Raw genomic sequence first — 23,601 nt, 5'->3', positions numbered from 1 at the left:
ACGCCCACACACACACACATTTATAATACTTATATGCCTTGTTTTTATTGCTTTATTTATTGCAAGTCGATAATTTATGTTTAAACAACATCTAAGAGATAAAAGACTTCGCATGCCTTAAAAATGCTGAATTCTATTTCCGAACCATTCGAATTTCCGGAAGTTCTAATTATGGAGCGACCTCTGCACAATTGATTGGGAAAGGAGGAGGACGTCAAAACATATTATAGGTCATAGTTCAGTCAATATACCACAATTAATTGGAATATACCCGCTAATTAGTTGCCCACACTCTGCTCCAGAATAGCCCCAGAGATGGGGGATGGGCGCCTTTTTCTTGGCATCACTTTTTCTTCATAATTGTCGTCGTTAACTTTTGTTAGTTGCGCCTAAATTTAGAACCGGTTAAGTAGAACTGACCACCCACAGCCAGCACCTGCTGCTGCTCACGACTCCCCCTCCCTTCCCTGCCCCCTTCCCACGCCACGTCAACAGCCATTACATAATTTAATTAATTTGCGTCAGAGGACATTCGATACAAATGCGAAAGACATAAAAATAGCGCACAGGACAAGAAACACGGAACAAATAAAAAAAAAAACTGTATACATAAAAAGAGGCGACCAGAGACACGCGCGCTCGGAAAAAACGGAAAATTGTATGGCAAACGCTGCTGAAGGTCGTTTGGGTGGCGCCGGGGGGGACGGTTGGGGGAGCGGGCTGCAAACTTGGCCAGCGGCCTGTGCAAGAGCCGGGCACAAAGTGTGGCTGCCACTCGTAATCAAAACTAAATTTAAGGACACACGCGACGCGGCAATGTCCTGCGCTGCCACCTCCCATTGGAGGGGTGCGGGAGGTGCAGAGCGCGGGGTGCCGGGGGACGAACATTTGCCTGTGAGTAGAAATTTATGACAGAGCAGCGAGTGAAAACTAAATGCAATAAATTATGCAAAAAGCCGATGAGGAATAGGTGAGCAATACGAGAAAAATCAAATTGAAATCGAAAGGTAAACAGGGGAAAGGCTAAAGATAAGTTGACTGGACTAGTAGATACCCTGCAGCAGGGTTTGAAATGGTCTCAATAATAATAATTAAACATATTTTGAGTTTACTCTTCGAATGTTGCTCCCTAAACAGAACCTAAAGATGGCACTACATATACCAAAAGCGAGGGGTATTCCTCTAATGAAGAACGTTTTAAGCTTTAATATAGTTAAAAAACCAGATCTGTACAAGCTATATCTTGATGCGAGCCTCAATACAGCATTGAGTAGGATTCACTCAGTGAGAGAGAAAAATGCACTCAAATTTAAAAGAAATTTTCGATATTTATCGTTTCGTGAAACTATGTTCTCCAGTTCTTAAAAATCAACAATAAACTTTGTCTGTTATTAATATAATTCGAGAATATATATTTAAATTGCATTTAGCATGTATTATTCTTGGGTTGTACATTTCTACCCTCAAATAGTTCGTCCTGGAGGTAATTTATAATCAATTTTATCGGTCAGCTAAAGTTAACAATAAGGTAAAATAAGTTTTACCGATCTTTCGTTTATAAGAACTATCATAGCAACATATTTAAGGTGTCTAGTTCTGGTAATATTTGTGACGTGTTAAAAATTAGGCTTAAAACTCGATATTTATCGATTGAAAAGTTATCGAAAATGTAAATTTAAACTACATTACAATATGTAATGCCCTAAAATAGCGTCTTTTTACAGACAGTCTGGCATATATCGATTCAGCTCGCTTGCCGATAGATACATATTTATAGATATATATATGTATATATATATATATATATATACAGACTTAATGTCTTCGTAGCTGTCTTCCCACGCCTGTAAAAGACCCTTGCAACAACTCTTTTTTCTGTTTGAACAGCAACAGAATATGCAGCCAAGGTCAAATGTCGGACAATCGTTGGAATTGCGTCAACGAAGGCTGAAGGCTGCTTAACTCTGCGAGCCGAGTCGAGCTGAGCTGAGTCCAGGGCCATGTTATGCGCCAATGGCAAGGACTTTGTTTTGTTCACGTGGCGTTGCCACATGGCGCTGTGGCAACTGCCACAGCGTGCAACAAGTTACGCACACACACACACAAACGGACCCCTCATCTTGCCACGTGCGCCGCTTTGCCCGATGTCCCCCCCCCCCCCCTCGCAGCTAACGCTTTGACATCAATTTGCATGTTTATTGTTGAGTTGCACAATAAAACGAATTCGCTTACGCAAATCTCAGCCGCAGTCGCTGCAGCTGGCACTCGAAACGTCAAAGTTGCAACGTGACGCAGTTTTGGCAAACAAAACGAAGCTCGAAAAGCTCTTATTGCGTTTTGTTTGCCTAGGTTTTTGCCACACAGCCGCTTGTTGCATAAACCGCGACTCAACCAACTGTAAAGGCAAACACCATGGGGCAGGCAAGGGGCAGACGCAGGGGCAGGGGGAGAGGCGTGTGCGATGCGGGGCGGGACCATGCCACATATAACACGGTAGATGCGGGCGTTGAACGTAACTGTAGCTGATGAAGAATCTAAATGCGGTAGAAAGAACAAGAGCTAACACCCCCTTAACACCTCCAGGAAGGCGGGGGCGGGGGCGTGGCCTGCTTGCACCTGGAGTGTTGCGCAGGTTGTGTTCGAGGGCGTTTTTGTGAATGCGTAAATGGTTTATTTTTAAATTAAATAAAATGTGGTTTCCGTCAGGGAGCTCTAGAATAAAGTATAAAGTAATTCAATCCGAAATGATGTAAGCATAATGTAGTTTGTTCAATTTTTGATGGATTGTCCCCATGGAAACTGTATTATACAGTGATTCGATTTTGATAGAAGGTATAAAAAAATGGGGAAAAAAAGGGAAAGTGGAAATGGATTTCAAACGGGAACTTTAGTCAGTCAGTCAATCAGTCAGTCAGTCAATCAGTCATAAGTTTTATAGATAGATATATATATATTTATTATAGAGTAAATCGATATTAATACTTTATTATCAAATGCGGGAAGATCAATAAAATTAAATAAAAAATGTTTAAGTGAAGGGTAAAAACTTTTGAAACAAAAACCATATATTTCAATCGATAGTATCTATAGGAACTATATGATATAGTGAACCGATATTGCGTTTTCGCCAAAAATTTATATGATGTTTTGTCGAAACATCTGCAAAATGTGGAAAGCTGAATCCCTTTCCATATCTTAAAAACTAAAGGCGTGATTTTGTAAATAAAGTCAAATTGAATAAATGTAGTTTAGCAAATAGCAACTACAAGTATTTTTTATTTATCGAAGAACATTATTCCAGAAACTCTTCAACTTCTCAAAATATATATTAGTGATTATTCCAGAAACTCTTCAACTTATACATATATATATAATCCAAATTATTCTTAGAAACTCTTTAACTCCCAAAAATACATATTGCAGAAACTCTTTAAGAAATAACATATTTATCCAGATTATTCCAGACTCTTTTACTTCAAAAATATATATGTATTAGGGATTATTCCAGAAACCCATCAACTTATTAAGAAACTTATCAAATTCTTCGAGAATTGCTTTTCTTATGTACAAAATTTTATATAAGCTTTTGCTGCTGGTTTTATCAGCACTCAAATATTTGTATTCCCCACTTTTCAGAGGGCTTACAACTCAGCCCCTAGAGAGTTGCAGCAGGAGAAAGGGAGCTGGGTTCATGTTATCGTTGCCCTCCGCGTTATCGGTTATCGGTTCGACTGCGCTGGGTCATTAAGTTTCTCAATAAAAAAAAATGCTGTCATAATTAATTTTACAGAAATTGACAAGATAGCAGCTATAAAAAAAACATTTTATGGCATTTATGGCAAATGTGAACAGATTGTGTGAGAGAGACACGTGTAGACAATATAAAAAATTGATTAGGGAGAGATTAAAGCTAAGATTATTGGCACATTTTCAACTTCAAATTAAATTCTAAATTGCACGGCCGGAAAATCAAGCCAAATAGAAACATTTTGTGGAGAAAGTTGGTGCAACAACTTTCGTAAAGCCGAAACCCAGCGAAATGTAAATTGAATTTCATGTTGCATGTTGCATGTTGGTGAAAACGCGACGCAGACACCGGAAGTGGAGGGTGCTGAACACAAGAAAGAGTTGCCTTTAAAAAAAAAAAAATTAAACAACCACGATAAATGCTTATTTTTAAAAAATATTTAAACCTCAAGTCGCCAAACGGAAGCGGAAAGATAAGAAAGGCTTGAAAAGAGAGACGAAATAAAATAAAATTAAATAAAATAATCATAATTTCCAGAAGTAACAGGTTATATGGAATACAAAATGCTGACGGCGACCAGCGCTGATTAATGGGCGCAAACAATAAAAAACGGGGGCACAAAACGCACAGCAAGGAATGTTGACAAGACAGCAGAGTGGGCGGGGGGAGGGAAGAGTTGGTCTGCCTATTGGAGTTGTGCAAATATTTGTTGCTGCAATGAGAGCAATGCACGCACAAGCATTTCCACTTGTCGCGACGCACCTGACAACAACAACAGCAGCAGCAACAACAACAAAGAGCTGTTCCAATGGGAGAGCGCCAGCAACAATGTTGCTACATAATTGCGCTTTTGTTGCCAGTGCACGCGCTCACCCCATCTCTGCTCCGGGCAGACAGAACGTGCAAGAACAACGGAGAAAGTTGCCGTGCATACACGACAATAATTGGGCGAATTCATGTTGCTTGGGCGGGCAATGTTGCCAAACAGCTTTGGGGCGAATTTATGCTCTGCTGCTGCTGCTGTACGCATGCATATTTCACGAGTTTTTGCTGCTGCATTTTTAAGGCTGGACGCAAGCGCAGCATCATTTACATAAGACAAAAACAGCAATAACTCATGCTTTGTTCGTTGCCGCTGCTGCTGCTGCACACTTCAGCGAGCAGAACAGTTAAAAAAAAAATTCCTCCCAAATAAAAACTGGCACACACACAAAATGGCAGCAGCCTGGCAACAACAAGCAGCAGCAGCAGCAACATGTTGACGTTGCAAAAATGTCGCCAATTGCCTTTCTAAAAAAAAAACAAAAACAAAATGTAAACACAACCAGCACATAAAATGCCTTTTATGTACTTTCACAACAGCAAAAAAAAAAAGCACAAAAAACGAGCAAATAAAAATAAAATAAAAACCAGCTCAGAGTTGAAAAATCAAAAAGGCGATCAAATGACAACAAGATACAACCGCAATAAGCTAGCAGAGTGGAAGAAGATGAAGAAGAAGCACACAACAGCCGTTGCAGCGGCACATCAAGGCGAGGGCGAGGCGAAGAGAAACAACAACCGCGACGCGTTATCGATATCGGTATCTAAAGTCTAATGGCGACGGAGATAGCGAGCGGAGAGAAAGGGAGAGAGCGCGCTTTGGGCAACATGTGTCCAGCAACAATTTGCATATTTTTTTATGGCAATAGGAAGTTCGTTTCACGCACGAAAAGCACAATATGCAAATTACAATAAAAACAAGGTAAACCCCAAATTGTGTCTTAATTCGTTGCTGTAAAATTGTATTTGGTATAATGGCATATAATGTGCCCGTTGTTGTTATTGTTGTGTGCATTTGTGTAATTGCATTGCACACTTGATTGCACGCAGCGGCAGCGGCAGCGACGTCAACCGTGGCGGCTGCGATTGCGACTGCGATGACGCCAATAAACTTACGCCCAGCAACAACAAAAGCAAATGCTGCGACGCACTCTCTTGCACTCACACTCTTCTCGTTCGTCTCGCTCGCACTCTCGCTCTGCTTGCTGAATTGAGTTTTTGTTGTTGCTGCGGCGATTAAAATGTATTTTGTTTTCGCATTGTTTGTGATTGCCGCGAGTGCATTAACAGCAGCTGCGACAACAACAGCAACAAATAACAGAATCAATTACAAATTAAATGCGAACAACAACGAAACAGCAGAGAGAAACAGAAAGCAAGCAAAATGCATTTCAAGAGCTTTTTTGTTGTTGTTTTACTTAACGATAACAGCGAAATTTTCACTTATATTGCAGAAGCAGCAACAACAACAACAACAACAGCGACAGCAAGAAACACAAATGCAATTTAAATTTAAATTGCGCGGATTAACGCCAGCATGATTTTTAAGAGTTTCGACAAGCAGCAAAAGCAACAACAACAACAGCAGCAGCAATAAACGTAAATGAGGTAAAAGCATACACACACACACGCACACAGACACTTTTAAGCAAGTGGAACGCATGCGAGAAATGTGGGAGGTTTTTTTTTGGACGACATTTGTGGACTATGTGAAAGCTTCAACGTCGACGTCGACGCCGACATCGTAGACAACGCTTTGGCTTTTGATGTGCCGCTGTCGCTGCTGCTACTGCTGCCGTTGCTGTTGCGGCGCTGCTCTCGTGTCGCGCTCATTTATTTTTGACTTTTTTTTCTTCTTTTTCGGTTAAATGTTGCATGCAGTTGACAAGAAGACAAGCGACAGGCACAACAACAACAACAACAATGCAAAAGCATTGCATAAAATTTGAAATTAAGGTAAAAGTTTTTCACTTGCATTGCACATTTGGCGCTTAATGCTTGGTGAAAGTTGCTTTATTTATAGCAAAATTGAACTAAAGAAAATTCAACTAATATGAGTGCTAAATAAATAACTATTCAATGATTCAATGTTATTCAGACAATTGCAAAATTCTGTTCTCAAGCGAAACAACAAAATGTTGACGAACGACGCTGGCAGCGCTGCTCGCTTGGAGGTCGCAGCGACGCGTCGAACATTCGCCGTTCGCGCTGCCCACAAACAGAGCCTTAAAGCATTAGAAACCAGTGCGGCGAATTTAGCTTTAGCTTCTTTTTTACTTTTGCTGTTAAATCTTGGTTTTTTGGAGTGTGATGTGAAATGAAGTGTAAAATAAGCTACGTTTTATAGCTATCGATGTGTGAATAACTTTTTTTAAGAGTATTTTTAACAAACTTCGGATATATATAATTAAAAAAAATAATGGCTTTTATAGCTATGTTTTAAGGTTTATATGATGCGTTTCCATATTTCTGTAAGGGTATTATCTACGCCTTTAAAAAGATACATTTTTTATTTGCTTGTCTCTTTTTAAGTCTTTTGCGCAGCTAAAATTAGCATATTTGTTCTTTTGGTTGTTTTAACTCTTTTTTTCTCAGCTAAAAATAGCGTTTTTCTGTTGCGTGGCAACACTGTTGGCAACGTCAAGAACGGCAGCAGCAGCAGCAGCAGTAACAATAGCTGGCGCAGCAGCAGCGACACTTTAGACGGCGTCCTTCAAGCAAGCGTTAGACGTCAGCTGCAATGACCTAAAGTAACCCAATGGGAAGGCGAATGCGGCGAGTATTGCACAATGCAAATGGCAACAGAGAGACGAGGCTTGAGGCGAAAGGCGGGGGGGGGGGGGGGGGGGGGGGGGGTGTGTGTGTGTGTGTGCGTTTGCACAGCATATGCATATTTATGCATTTCGAGTGTGGGCGTGGCATGGCGTGCCAGTTGACGGCGCGGCAGCTGCAAAAGCTGAAAACTAAAACCACGTCAAAGCCAAGCGAATGACGTAAAAGATGAGCGAAGCAAGGAACTCTCTGAGGGGAGAAGAAGAAGAAGAACAAATACACAGGCTTGTAGCATATGCCGCATAAACAACAACAACACTTGAAACTCCTGCGCTACTGGGAGCCGCAAGCCAATAGACGACGTTGCATGCTTTATTCTACATTATACATGCATGATATATTTATAACTGACATCTCTGTCTGCTGCTGCTGCTGTTGTTGTTGAAACTACGATTGAGGTCAACACTTAACAGACTGATAGCTAAGGGAGGCAGCGGGAGGGGAGTGCTTGAAGCAAGTCCAAGCAGATAGCAACAACAGCAACAGCAGCAGCAGCAGCTGGGAGTCATCACTTGCCATCAACTGGCTCTGGCAGCAGGCAAGCAGGCAGCGCGACAAGTTTAACAAGTCATTCCAGAACTGGAACAAGCAGAGCAGCAACAACAACAGCAACAGCAACAAGATCCGATGCAAGCGAGAGCGAGAGGGCGAGCGCCAGTCAGGCCAATTGGGCGATCCGCATTCTGTTTATCATTTATTTGCCGAGAGGAGCAAGCGAGATGCAAACAGTTCTCTGCAGCTCTCCATTTCGCCCACTCGCACTGACTAATACGTTTTCTAAACAAGCCTAACAAATTATGAGTTGCGCTTTATTTGCCTTAAAGCAAGTTGCTAAATGAATCATTTTAGAAAATAAGAGAAGGAAATTGAATTTTTCTTTCTTTAAAGTACTAAATGGATCATTTTAGAATCAAAATGTTTGTGTGAATGCAAATAAGAAGGGAATTGGAATAAACCTTCTTAAAAGCTAAACACTAAAACTTTTATTTGCCAGAATACTTTTTATGTTCACTCTTTTGTTTACTCCAAGGTCTTTCTGTCGTTCATAAGCGCACTCTTTGCTTTCTGTGCTCCAGGCAACTCAACGGAAAAGTTGCTGGTTCTAATTCCGGCCTAATCCCATATAATCCTTCACTTATTATGTTTATAACAAATTTTCGTATCTACTTAGTTTCTTTTTCCATCTATATTCATATCTTTCCTCAAGTTCTATTCTCTCTTTGAGATTCTTTGATGATTCTACTTTCTTTTGATAAGCAGAAGCCTTTTGAAAAGCTCATAATTAAAATGAAATACTATAACGATCTATCAAAGCTCTGGCGTGGCAGCAAAGGTTCATTCAATTTTCTTTAACCGCCCACGCAATCAACGCTGCGGCCCACAGGCCCAAAGCGCAGGCAATGGAAAAACCAAATCCTAGGGAAAACCCAATGAAAATAACAGCAGCAGCAACAGCAACAACAACAACAACAGCAAAAGTGACCGATTCGCAGCGAGTTGCCAACCTAATTTAAATGCAAATAAAAAAGTATCTAAGCCAAAAAAAAAAATGGAAAGCGAAACTCGGGGGCGGCGAGGCGTGGCAGCTGAACGGGCTGCACAAAGCGAGTGGAGATAAAAGGGCGGCGGCGGCGGCGGAAAAAGCGTGTCAATTTGCGATTGGCCAAATGCAGGGCACAAGAAAATTGCTGAAAACCCGAAATGAAAAGCGCAAACGGTGAAAGGCAAAGGAGCGCGATAAGGAGGCAGGGATGGAACTTGAACAGTGGAGAGCGAGAGAGGGGGGAGGGGGGTGGTGGACAAAGCGGCGCCGTCAGCTGAAATGAAATCGCAAATTGCATTTCAAGCGTTAAAGAAAAAGATGAAAAGCAACAACAACAGCAACAACAATCGTAACAACAAGACGACTTTTCCGTTTATTGATTCGCATTCCATTGATTTGCTGTCGTTGTTTCTCTTGTTGCAACTGAAATCGAAGCAACAAAGCGCATTAGACTTTGCCCGGCACAGTAAAGCTTCGCTTTAAGTGGACGCAACTAAATTTCGTTGGCAAATGAGGCAAAATAGTTAAAGATATGTGAACAGAAACAGTTATTTATCAGTTTAAGATACATTTTTATACATTAAATCGGTTCATTTCGTTTTCCACTCATATTCCGCCCGTTTAGGTGAATTCGTCAAATAAGCACATAGTTCTACGTAAATCATCCTAACGCCATACAACTTAAAGTTAAAGTAAATGCATCTTAATAGAGTGAAAAAGCGGTGGAAAAATAAAATATATATATGCACACTAAATTCAACAAAGTCGATCATATTGATCCATCAAATATACACATATATACCCACTTTATGTAGCATAAAGTATCTTAATTTGCAAGTGACATATTTGATGTGAAAACTGAACTACCCTAAGGCAAACTTTATACAAATACCTTGACTTTTTTATTCAACTAATGAAATTGTGTCCGCTTTTATATGAATTAAATTTCAGCTTGTATATGTATATGCATATATTTTTCTTATCGCCAGACAACAAGACCTTCCCACTGTTCTCCTGCTGCCCTCCTCTCCCCTCCTCCTCCCCCCTCAACACTTCTTCCCCGCAAACTTTAAGCACTTTAAATGTTAAGCCGAAAATTGCATTTATGCATTTCAAATATTTGCGGGCTGGCAAATGGCAAAAGGCAGCGAGAAGAACGGGTAAGGCGCATGGTGAGAACTGAAAATGAACGTGGAAATACCCTGTAATTTGTAGTCAATGGGGTGTGTTATACTATATCATATTATCATTGCCTATTTTGCCATGTTGTAAGCTCTTTCTTCTTATAAACTCAAACTATTTAGTTATCATGCATACCCGCTGTTCCCATTTGTTTACAGGGTATTGAAGCCTCAGCGCAGTCATGCAAATGCAACGTTCTCTAAGTTTTAGTTGTTGTTGTTGTTGCAAAAAGCACTCGACACGACACAAATTTCGTTCATTTTCACAGCGGGAAGCAAGCGATGAGTGTGCTTAGACCATGTTCATAGTTGAAAGGGAGGTGGAATATGGGTGGAAAAGGGGGATGGGGCGACGCTAATGTCGTTGCACTCGCCCAGTCATCCGCGAACAAACAAAGCAACACGGCACAGGAGGACATGCATAGAATGATAAAGATCTTAAAATGATTTCATTATTAAAGGAAAGTCCATGAAACAAGCTTCACATGGGGCGTTATTAAGGGAATATATAGTTGGAGACGTCTAAGGAATGATTTATGAGCTCGACTTAGAAGTAAAATTCTTAATTAAAGCTTTGTCAAAAGAAAAAGAATGTATACTAAATAACAAAAAGGGTTTTTCTTTTGTGAAATTATGGAAAATTCACTATGCAGCGTGAAAGTTAAATGAAAACTGTTATATGAAACTTTTAAACTCTGTTTACAAAGTGAAGGGGATGAATATTAGCTCCAATTAATGTCCAAGACCCCCGAAAATGTATATTTCCCACAGTTTTAGAGCAAAAGTTTCCCATTATGAAGGAAGACATGCGATCGAGCACTAATTAATATCCATGTGTACGCAATTCATATCGTTAAAAGAGATTCCATGCTCAGCAAAAGTTTCTCATTATTAAAGATGACATGGACTGGGAATACAGTAGATCTCCTATAAAGATCAAAGACTACTTTGGCTACGTACACTTTTCTTTTCATAGATATATTTGCAAAAAAAAAACATTTAAAAAGTGTTTCATTAGCTTAAAATGAAATCCACTTCTTCAAGTGGAAACTAGGTGGAAACTAAACAAATGCTTAAAATCTCTCTTAGAACTCTCAATATAAATCTCTCGTTTAAACTGTGTTTCATTAGCTTAAAAAGAAATCCACTTCTTCAAGTGGAAATTAGGTGAAAACTAAACAAATGCTTAAAATCTCTCTAAGAACTCCCAGTTTTTATCTCTTATTCCAACTAGGTAAAATCTGCAACAACACTTAAAAATTGTTTCATTAGATTACAAAGAAATCCACTTCTTCAAGTGGAAACTAGGTGAAAACTAAACAAATGCTTAAAATGTCTCTAAGAACTCTCAATATCAATCTCTCGTTTAAACTGTATTTCATTAGCTTAAAACGAAATCCACTTCTTCAAGTGGAAACTAGGTGAAAACTAAACAAATGCCTAAAATCGTTCTGAAATCTCCCAGTTTTTATCTCTTATTCCAACTAGGTAAAATCTGCAACAACGCTTAAAAAGTGTTTCATTAGATTAAAAAGAAATCCACTTCTTCAAGTGGAAACTAGGTGAAAACTAAACAAATGCTTAAAAGCTCTCTAAGAACTCTCAATATTAATCTCTCGTTTAAACTGTGTTTCATTAGCTTAAAAAGAAATCCACTTCTTCAAGTGGAAACTAGGTGAAAACTAAACAAATGCTTAAAATCTCTCCAAGAACTCCCAGTTTTTATCTCTTATTCCAACTAGGTAAAATCTGCAACAACACTTAAAAATTGTTTCATTAGATTACAACGAAATCCACTTCTTCAAGTGGAAACTAGGTGAAAACTAAACAAATGCTTAAAAGCTCTCTAAGAACTCTCAATATTAATCTCTCGTTTAAACTGTGTTTCATTAGCTTAAAACGAAATTCACTTCTTCAAGTGGAAACTAGGTGAGAACTAAACAAATGCTTAAAATCTCTCTAAGAACTAAACAAATGCTTAAAATCTCTCTAAGAACTCCCAGATTTAATCTCTCGTTTCAACTGGCTAATACCAGCTGGCATTGTTTGCGTTTCTTCAATCTTTGTCATTTGAAAGATAGCTGTTTATAATAATCCCAAAGCAGCTGTTGTTATTGCGGTTGCATTGATTGTGAGAGGCCCCCTTTGATAAGGCGCCGCGGCAATCTCAAAAAGTTGAGCAGCTGTCGGCGAATTGATAAGACTCGGCTGGGGAGGGTGTTTGTAACTTGGTGGGCGTGGCTGCACGAGCTTCCGCCTGCATAATCAGGCAATAATATCGGCAGATGCACACTATATATATATATGCATATATTCCATACGTGATAACAACATATTTGATAACAAGATTCGAATCTCGTGAGTCCCCAAAGTGAATGCCACACAATGTGGCACAGTACGCTAAATAATTCAGTTTTTGTTGCGCATATATAATCGATTTAGATATGGATCGATGCAACGGGTGGGCGTTGCCCATTCTCTAGGGGGGCGTGTCGCGGGTCTAGTTAAGGCAATTGGCACACTCCTTTACAGTTTTTAGCCGACAAACAACACGAAAGAGGGAGGGAGAGAGAGAGAGAGAGAGAGAGAGGGAGAGAAACAACTTTTGAATTTTTCACATGAATTTCAAATATGGAAATATTCGATCGCCACACGCTTTGGCAATATTCCCAATTACCCCAATTTATTCAACTGTCTCTCTCTCTCTCTCTGTCTCTCTGTCTCTCTCTGTCTCTCTGTCTCTCTCTCTCTCTCCCCAGCTGTTATTTTGCGTTGTTTTTCGTATTTTCAATTTTTGATTAGTTTGCTTTGCGACTTTCGCACAATGCCATAATAAAAGCTGAATAATAAACATCAAATTACTCGCACGCAGGCGAAAAAAGTGTGTTTCATTTCGGGCAACAGCTAAAGAAATAAATTTAACAGCAGCAAAAACAAAAAAAAAAACAACAAAAACACACATTAAATGTTACGAGCCGCAAAAACGCCAACACACAAGTTCAAAGACCCCCCCAAAAGAAACCTACAGCTGAGAGGGGAGAGGAGGGGGTGCGGGGTAGAACGGCACACCTGCACAACGTATCCTGTTCGGGGGCCAAAAGGAAAATAGTTCAACGGAAATGAAAACTGCAAGTTTCGGGGCGCATAATTTGTGCCGCAGCGAACAAAATAAACGGGAAACAGAGGAACTCTTTGGCACACCGAAGATTTAATACTCTTGCAGATATTTGCCTTACAGTTTTGTAAGTATGTGAGAAAAAATATGTTGAGTTTGATAGAAAAAATCTTGAAAAAACAGACAAAACTCAGACAAACAAAAACTCATTTATCAACCAATTCTCCCTATAGAACTATATAATAGAGTAGTCCGATCTGAATAAGATTTAGCTGATATATAAGCAGCATAGTTAAACTAGTAAAGTAATGGATTTGGTCAAGATATTTTGATAAACAAAAAAGTTTTCCACACAAGAACTTCCTTTTGCACCGATCGTTCCTATGACAGCTATATGATATAGTTGTCCGATCCGGTCGGTACCGATATATGTACTGCCTAGGAAATAAAGACGGACGTATGCTAAGTTAGTTATAATGATAGCTTTAAAACTGAGAGACTAGTTTGCACAGAAACAGACAGGCGGACAGACTAGCTTGGCTATATAGACTCAGCTGCTGATGCAGATTATGGAATATATGCATATACTTTATGTGGAATATATATACTTTATGGGGTCGTAGTTGTCTCCTTCTATGCGTTACACATTTCATGACAAAGTTATAATACCCTCTACAAGGCTATAACAAGGTTAGTTAACTTAATAAGGCCAAAAATGTAAATAGCCCCGCAGAGCTATGGCCATATTTGCCTGCTATTAAATGGCAGGTCGCTGGTTCAAATGCAGCAGCAGTAATTTTCAATATTTATATTTACTTATTTAATATGTTTTTCATTACAACGAAAAAGGCTAGAACAGGATAATAATAAGGCTGTTATTTGATGTAAAGAGTGGAAATATATTCTACAAAAAGGGTTTTCAATTTTTTCATATTCTCGATCAAAATTTTGCCATGGCAGTTGTGGTAAGTTCCATCAGAATCAGTTAGTACTATAAAAAGTACTTTTTTCTATAAAAATTTCCCACATTTTGTAAGTATAAAAGGTCCTTTAATTGTAGAGTATATGTCTTTCGAGACAAATGAATATATATTTAAAGGTAATAAGGTTTGTTTGTACATGAAGACGATTTTTAGCGAATTGTTTCTAAGAGATATTATCTCTAGTTTATACATAATCTATTTCGCTCTGATAGAGCCGACTTCGAAGTCTAAAAAGAAGAGCAGAAGGTGAAAGCTCTTCCAAATTTAATCAAGATGACCCAAAAACTACAACTCTAATATGCATCAAATCAGATCCTCAACCGGAATACGCCTGGTATATATGATAAACGTACCTAATGAGTTTTCCCTTGCAAGCACTATACATTTCGTGACAAACTTACAACTAGGGTATAACCAGTCGAAATTCGCATGAATATATTTGCAAATAGCACGAAAATAGCAGGAAAAACGTTTGACAGGAGTTGGAGGATAAAGGGGAGGGGCGAGGAGCTGCCTTATCGAGTGGCTAGCCATAAAAAGAAGAAGTAAAGTTCCTCATAAATTAACATAAAAACGTTAAAGTGCCATCAGCTCGAGTTCGGGCTAAAACTTTATGAATAAAGAACTGAAGGGAAAAGCACGGACAAGAAGAAGCAGCAGCAGCTGGGAGGGAAATGCGTCCCAGAAGGAAAAACAAATTGGCTTTCATAGAGCTGGTCAAAACAAAACATTGAAAAGCTGTCGAGGACATGAAGTGGTAGAGAAAGTGGGGAAGGGGGAGAGATTGTGAGAGAGATAGAGAGAGTGTGGCATGGAAAGGCTGATAAAATCGTAGGAAAACGAATAAAAACAAGTTCTTGTGAATAAAAAAAAAAGGTGCAAATTATTCAGAAATATTTTTTGTATCGGGTAAGCCCCATAAAAGCGAGGTTAGTTTTTCCGTTACGGAGAATATTACAAGGATCCTTCTAGGTAATAAATAATGCATATAAGTTCGGAAGAATTTGTATTCACAGTAAAATAAAAACAGTCGCTCACAAATGGAAACACTTTAGTTCCAGAAATTATTAAAATTTCCATAAAACAAGAAACTCCAATTAATAACATTTTATTGAACATATAATATAGAATATTTTAGATTAATTTTTGGAATTTTCCAAAAATTGCCAACTTTATTATGGAAATTCCAAGCTTTTAAAAAAAAACTCAATCAAAAAACCCAATTGAAGGAATTCGTATAATTTATGAGGAAATTTGAAAGGCAAGGTAAGGGTAAGGTAAGGAAGACAACAGCCAGACGACGAGGACGTCATCATGACTAAGCCATGCCCAGAATATGGGCGTGGGGGCAGTAACTGTAGCTCTATGTGAGGTTATATTGCAACATTGCGAATGACTAATAAGGCCAGCGAATGTGAAACAAAACTGTAAAGAAATAAAACTAAAGCTGCAAAGCATTTGAACTGGGCAGAGACAGTAAAACAAAACAAAACAAACAAACAAAAACAACATGAGTCAGGCGAGCGAAGATGAAGTAGAAGAAGAAGCAGATGAAAAGAGCAGAGAGCTAAGCAAAGTGCCTAAAGTGCAGGCATTCAGCTAGCGAGGGGGGCGGGGGTGCAGCCAGACGCTATTGTAAGCAGTATGAGGCGCAGGCTGAGAGAGAGAGAGAGAGAGCGAGAGAGCGGGGGGGAGAGCGGCTGCTGCATAGTGAAACTCAGTTGGCGCGACGTCGAGTGTGCTGCCAGCTGAAAGCTGAGAAGAGTTTGCGCCGTCGACAGCTTTTCAATTTGGGTTGACAGTTGCCGGCGTCGACGGCGACTGCGACTGCGACGTTGATGTCGCTGTCGTTAGCCGCTCTCGAGTGCAGCTTTTGGCAAATCTGGCAAAGTCGAAAAGCAGCCTACACAGCGAAAAGACTGGAAGGTGGGGGAGGAGGAGTTGGGCTGCGTGTTGAATAAATAATGTAGCTTGCAGGCCAAAGCATTAATTTAATACAAGCAATTAATTGTAGAAATTACACAAAACGCTTAATGTTAGCCTTTTTATGAAATTACACATAATTAATAATATGTTGTTGTCGATGATGTTTTCGTTGTTGTTGTTGTTGTTGCTGGCATTGATTGGATTTCTGGAATGTCGCATGGCTTTTATTGAATTTAATGAGCCTTGGCGCTTGAATTTCAAGTGAAATGCAAAGCGAAACGCTGGAAAATTGGAGAAAAGCGTTTTGTTTTTTGCTTTTCAAAAACGTTAGAAGTCGTATTAGATGGCTTAAAGGAACAGTTTATTGCAAGGGGATGGATCATATTTTTCGTTAAATTAAAATTTGTTATTTCTTAGTACAAACAAGAAAAAAAAGGAAAATTAATTAGAAATTTACGGGCGTTGAAGAAGGGAATACGTTTTCTTTTAAGAAAAGCTTACTAAATTTAAAGAACGTGTGATGAGAACTTGACAAGCAGCTGTGAATTTATAAATAAAAATAATTTAAGCAAATAAAATATTTTTAATAAAGAAGACGTCTTTCATTCCCATTTACATATACATAAAAAACAGTTAACATTTTTTTCATACAAAGCTCTTATTCTTTTACACTTTCATACAATGGAAATGCACACACGTTGGAAAGGCACACATCTTCAGCTGAGAGAAAGAGAGAAGGAGAGAGAGCAAGCACTCATAAGATCATAAATTCCAGCAGTTAAGAGTTGCTCTTCAGTTCAAGTTCCAAGCTGGAATGTACGATAATCAGCAGACATGTTCGAAAATAGAATTCAACGCTAAAGTCGCAATCAGTTATTTTTCCCGCTGGCAGCGGAGCGAACAACAGCCGTGTGCAACAATACAATTTTCATTTCCATAAGCCACGACAAAAACAGCAGCAACAGCAACAACAACAACAGTAAGAAATGCCCCATTCAGTCAACAACAGACAACGCCAGCAGCGACGCCGGCGACGCTGTCGCTGCGTGCAAATGGCCACCAAAAAAAAACCTAAGAAAAAGAGCAGCATTAAGAAGAAGCCATGAGAAGAAGAAGAGCGAACGCATGAATATTTTTTCAGCTTAATTACGCGTAAGCTAAAGCAAACAAAAACAACAGCAACAATAAAGAAGAAGAAGCTACACGGAAGTCGCCAGCAACAAAAACAACAAACAACGGCCAAAGCACCTCAAATTTTGTTGTTGCGGCGACGCCTAGGCAAAGCAGAGGAGGTGAGCAGCAGACGAAAAGAAGAAGCAGTAGACGTAGCTGCAGAGCGACAGAGATGGAAGGTGGTAGGGAGGGAGAGGGGGAGTGGGGGAGTGTGCGGGCGCTTGCATTTTTAAATAAACGACACACTTTATTTAAATTCTGTAATAAGCCAAGAATACATATTTTCAAAATGCGATGGCAAACGAAAAACCAGAAATAAGAAGCAGCAGCAGAAGAAGAAGAAAAAGAGGCACAACAAGCAGCAACAAACAAAAACAACAGCAGCAACATGCAACATAGTTGCGGCAATTTTGCTCGTCGCATTTTTATGGACGAGTTCCAACACGAGAATTTTACACAAGTTGCAGCGAATTCGCAGCGCAAAAGGCAGACAGAGGCGGGCAATGTGGGGAGGGGAAAGGGAAGAGAGTCGAGGAGAGAGGTGGAGCAGGAGCGCGAGGTTGGGCTAGCGGCTTGGGATCCAATCAGTGCGACATTTGTGTCGCATAACTTTGCCGTGTTTTTATTTAAATATTATGCAGAAGACAAAGCATCACTTGGTAGAGGCTGGCTGACTAAGAGATACCCTGTATGGTGTACTATTCTATGCACATACATATGTGAATGACTAAGAGATACCCAGCATAATATATTATTCAATGCACATACATACGTAAATGACTAAGAGATACCCTGTATAATATACTATTCCATGCACATCCATATGTGAATGACTACAGATACCCTGTATTGTATAATATTCTATGCATATTATAAGTGCGAGCTGCAGTAGTGAGCGCCTTGTACAAGGAGAACATCTTCTTTGAGGGTTGACTAAAAATACCCTGTAAAAAAGTTTTTCCTCTTATTCAGTATACTCAGCAGAGCTAAAATGACCACAAAATGTGCACAATCCTAAAGCTACATAGGAAAAATGGCATTCCTCGTTAAAGATACCCTTTAAAAAAAAATGTTGCAAGCATAGGTAAATATCTATGCCCTACTCCTTGGTAAATGGCATGTGTGGGCAGCACACCCGTTGCTTAACATGGGTACAGGGTATTTGCATAATTAAAATCTACGTCTGACAAGAATAATATTTTAAATGCTCGATTAAATGTTGAAAATTTTGGGCGTAAAACGTATAAATCAAGAGAAATTAAAATTAATTATGCAAAGAGTAGACTAGACCAAAAGAAGAAAAGAATTTTAATAATAATATGCATTAATTACCTAAATGCCACAGGTTTTATGCAAATAACAATATATACCCTGCAATTTTTTATTAGTTCAAATATTCCGAATAAATAATAATTAAGAATAATATGCGAAAGACGTCACGACCTTCAGTTATATTTATTTGTATTTACACAGACAGCTGAATAAAAAAAATATCCGCGTTTTGATAGTTTCCAAATAAAACCAAACAAAAGAAAACCTTAAAAAAGCTAAGCAAAGAACTTGTGCAAATAAAGCACAAAACAAAAGAGAGAGAAAAAAACACACAAATCTTGGAAATGTCCAAATTTGATATTGAAGCCAATTCAAGTAACAACAACAACAACAACAACAACAGCAACAGCAACAGCAAACGTCAGCTAAAACTTGTTTTTGCAAAAAGTAATTAAAGCAATCAAAACAACAACAAAACAAATTTTACCATTAGTCATCGCTGCTGCAGCGACGCCAGCAGCGGCAGCAGTAGCGACAGCGCCACCTGTAGAAAGCGAAGCGCAAACAATAAAATTCACAGCACTCCAATAAGAAAATAATTGCAAGTCCAGGCTGAGCGCAAGCGAGATGGAGATACGAGTGCAGTGTGGGCAGAGCGGCTGGCAGAGCTGTGGGCTTTGCGCTGCTAAGCCCAGCACTAAGCTGGCGAAAAGGCAGAGCCGATAACGGTACCAAAGGCTGTGCAAATTGAGAGCGTAAATGTGTGGGTGCGTGCTTGTGTGTATTAAGAGGCTGCTCAATGGCAAAAGGATTAGTTTCCAGTGGAATTTGAAGCGCATGCAAATGGAAAGGCAGGCAAGGCACAAAAGGGGCGTTGTGCGTCTTGCGGTTGTTGCTCGCCCACACGCTCCCCGGGCGAATTAACTGAAAGACAGTCGCTAGGCGCAAGCAACATTGACGTTGACGTTGACGTCGACTGCGGTGCTTGGCTTTCAACGCCCGCGCAATTTAGCTTGTTGTTGTTGTTGCTGCTGTCGCTCGTTTCTCAATTGACTTTCTATAATTGCGTTTAATGTGTTGTGACGGAGCCGCACTCGCAATTACCCTAACCCCTGCGCGCCCCCTCGACCATGCTTGTTGTGCAACTTGGTAATTCTATTTTTGTTCAATTTTCTGCTTGTGTCTCTGTCTCTCTTTTTTATCGCACATTTCGCTGCACATCGTTTTCATTTTCACAAGAGATTTCCGCCCCGCTAACCTCTTAACCACCCACAAACCGACGCCAACCTGCCCAGATCCAACTTAAGCAGCTTTGATATTATTTAATTTGATTCTATTTTGTTGCTATTTCGGGTTTTTCTGTGTTTTTTGTCCCGTTAGCCTGCTTTGCGTAATCTATGCAAAAACAGGCCGCCAGGTGGCGCTGACGATGATTTCATTAAGATTACGCGAATTGATGAAAATGCGCGACAGCTGGAAAATGTCTCGAAAATGTTTTATTTTACATTTCATTTTTTTTTTCATTATTTTCCATGCTTTTCACAAACTAAGTAACATTTTAAAGCGTTCTCAGTTTCTTTTGTATTACGCCCCTTTACGTGCCTTTTTAGCGTTCGATATCTTTTCAGTAGAGTGTTCACAAAAAGCATCTGCACATAATAGCAGTCAGTAACGGTACTTTGTGTTTACTGTACTTTGCTTTTGTTCGTTCGTTGCATTTACTGGGCTTGGGAATTGTCCATTAACACTTGTTAACCCAATTTAAATTCAATTTCCATAGACTGAGTGTGCACGTACGTGTGAGTGCGTGCCTGTGTGTATGTGAGAGAGCTTGGAACGTTGAGCAGGCTGCATTGTCACTCAAAAGCAATACACACACACACACACACAGATACAGAGGCAGAGACAGTTACGTGCTGCAACAAGAACGATAATAAAACAAGTAACGCAAACGTCAACGTTGACGTCGACGTCGCAGCCAGACGCAATAACAACTTCAAGGCTTACCGCTCAATTGTGCGACAGAGAGCGAGAGGGAAAGAGAGAGAGAGCGCGCCTGCTGTTGTTGATCAGCGCAGCGTCGCAACATTGTTGTTGTTGGCAAATTTTCTCTTCGCCGCAATGCATTGCTCTGGTTTGACCTCCATTCGGCGTCGCCCGAGGGTCGAACATGGAATCAAAGTTGGAGTTGTAGTTGGAGTTGCGCATGGTTGGAGGCCGGTTAAAATTAAAAAAGATAACCAAACAAAAACAAATATTAAAAGCACTCAAAGCACGGCAGCAACATAATGTGTACACAGATAAATTGCGATCGTTGTGCAAGTGTGCACCCAAAAAAAAATAAATAAAACAGAAAAAAGAGAAAAACAAAATTGAAAACAAGTTCTCAAGCCGAAAACTGGTCCAACGATCTTTTGAAATCAATGTGTGTACACTGACAGCACGGCAGAGCGGAGGAGGGAGGGGGGACAGGCGACAGTTGTTGTTTTTGAAAGTAATCAGCCATGAACTGTACAATTCTACCATTAATAATACTACAGAGCATCATATATCATCTATGCCAGATCAATATAAAAACTCACGTTTTATTTGGATTCGTAATATTTCAAGTTGAGTTGTTTACCTGAAATGAAACAGAAAAACGTTGGCATTAATTACAATTGCAAACTAATTAAGTCATATTTGTTTAACATATTGTTCAGATTTTGTGGACCTATCCATCATGATTCTACAAAATTCGCCTTCTATAACCGAAAAGTCGACATTTCTAGGTCCAACTAAAAGTGAAATTGACGGAAAGGTCGTCTGGCGCATCGCTCAATTCAAATTCGCCAAAAAATATGTCAACAAAAAATTTGCATAAAGGAATTGCGATAACAAGCATAAAACGAGCCACTCGACTAGAGAATACCCTGGAAAGAATTGAGCAATTGCATTTTAATAATTATTATTATTCTCAAAGATAAGATATTGCTTTAAGAGTGTGAAATCTTTATCTTTAAACAACTCAGCAGGTATGTGCTAAAGATACCCTGTAAACAGAGTGTAATCTCTATTTGTATTCAATTTAATTAAAGCGAACAAAAAATTAACTCAGCAGTTATGTGCTCAAGGTTACCCTGTAAACAGTCTGAAATCTGCATCTCGATTCGATTCAATTGCGATATAAGTGAGGCAAGTAAGTATATGCCTAAAGATACCCTGCACACTGTTCTCCAGTTTTGAATTTAAAAAATGTTGACACTTATAATAATATTCAAAACTGTGCGCTAGTTAGGCATAAGGCACCCTGTGGAAAAAAAAATGGGGAGACACTGGTTTTCATGTTTTTTTTTCAACTTCTTAAAAACTTTTTTTAAAAAAATTGGCTATCACGCTTTATTTGCTTTCAATTTCTTAGAAATTTCCATAGTCGATTATACCCTGCCGAGCTTATAAAAAACGTGTGCTTGCTATTTTATTTTTTTTTTTTTTCGTTTTTTCAAAAGTTCTGTCTCTGTCGCTCGACGCATGTTCGCTGGGTTATTGAAATTTTGTGCATGCTTGTACTTGTATTCCTGCGTGTGTGTGTGTATGCGTGTATGTGTGTGCGTGTATGTATGTAGATTGCGACAAGCAGCTGCTGTATCTCACAGATACGCACGGCACACATGTTTTGCAACATTTGCATAGAGTTAAATGAGATATATGTATGTATGTATATACATATGTATATGTACATATATGGATTTGTGTATCGCATTTAGTTAACACTCGCAGTCGGAGTCGCCCACTCGAAGTGGCCTTCCCTTAACCTTAGCTAAGCGCAGCTCACTTAATAGTCGAGGTCTCTTCTTTTGGCTGCAAGGTTCGCGGCGACTATGACTAAGAAAATTGACAGCAGTTGCAAATGACGTTTTTTTTTATTGCGTTTATCGATTGCCACACTATGCACACACACGCACACACATACGCGCACAATCGACTTCCAGTGGCTTCGATCACGCATTTTATTTCAATTAATTTAACTCGGTTGCATTTTATTTGTTACCAATTAACTTGTCTAGGCCTTATGTCACATACACACATACATACATATGCACAATGGGGTCGGTCGTTAACTCTTCTACTCTCTTTGTTTACAGTAAATTAACATTTGGATGTCATGGAATTTCGCAGTCGTGTGCGCTTTAAAGCTACGTGATGTCTTGCATGAATATTTCATTTACATTGCGCGCTGTGTTTTACATGTTCTCGCACACAAACACACACACTCACAAACGCACACACACGCACGCTGACAACAAATAATAAGTTTTGTCATTGACAGCGGGTAGCGCAGATGAGATGCAAAACTAAAGCGAACTTAGTTGACAGCCCAAAAACAAGCCAAAGCAGCGCAGCAGCAGCGTCTGTGATTGGCATATGAGTTTTTCGCCGCGACGCGCGCTCTCCCTCTCTCCCTCGCCTGCTCCTTGCTCGCTTGCGTGGGCTCTGTCGCTTGCGTAGAATGCCTTTGATGTAACGTATGTCGCGTAAGGAAGTCTCGCGAAAGGGGCGCAAGAGGAGAGTGGAGAGCAGCAGCAGCAACAACAGCTGCAGACTGAAAGATTCTCGTTCCACAAAGAGAGCTGCAGGCACCGGTTATGCGTGTATGTGTGTGTGGCTAGCTTTGAGCGAAATGGCAACAACAACTCAACACACACAAACACACACACGTATATAGGCAACTGCAAGTGTGGAATTTAGCTGTCCAACTCCTTTCACCCACTCAAAGAGCTGCCACATGCTGAATAATAGGGCAACCAGCGTTGCCACAGATCACAAATTGTGATTTCTGTGCAATTTGCAGCAAGATTTATGGGAGAAAGTACAGCAAAAACAGGAAGCATGAGAATTCAAAAAAACAGAGTGAGAAATGTAAGGTAAGAAAAATATAAATAAAAGGTGAGCCCATTGATGGTTATGTATGTCATTCTGGCTGCTTACAAAGAACCGATCTTGGCAGATAAAAGAACTACTCTCCG

General features: G+C 39.6%; 1 protein-coding gene across 2 annotated transcripts in view; it reads right to left on the bottom strand.

Moving 5' to 3' along the window:
- Hipk (Homeodomain interacting protein kinase) overlaps window positions 1-23,601 on the bottom strand; it is a 37,844-nt gene that overhangs the window by 8,756 nt on the left and 5,487 nt on the right. The window lies entirely within an intron of this gene.

The sequence above is a fragment of the Drosophila montana genome, unplaced genomic scaffold (genome assembly GCF_035044405.1).
Source record: "Drosophila montana isolate Dmon_TW-CO22-7 unplaced genomic scaffold, ASM3504440v1 contig_3240_1, whole genome shotgun sequence".
Classification (NCBI taxonomy): domain Eukaryota; kingdom Metazoa; phylum Arthropoda; class Insecta; order Diptera; family Drosophilidae; genus Drosophila; species Drosophila montana.
The sequence above is the reverse complement of the archived record's forward strand: the minus strand, read 5'-3'. Positions and strand labels throughout refer to the sequence as shown.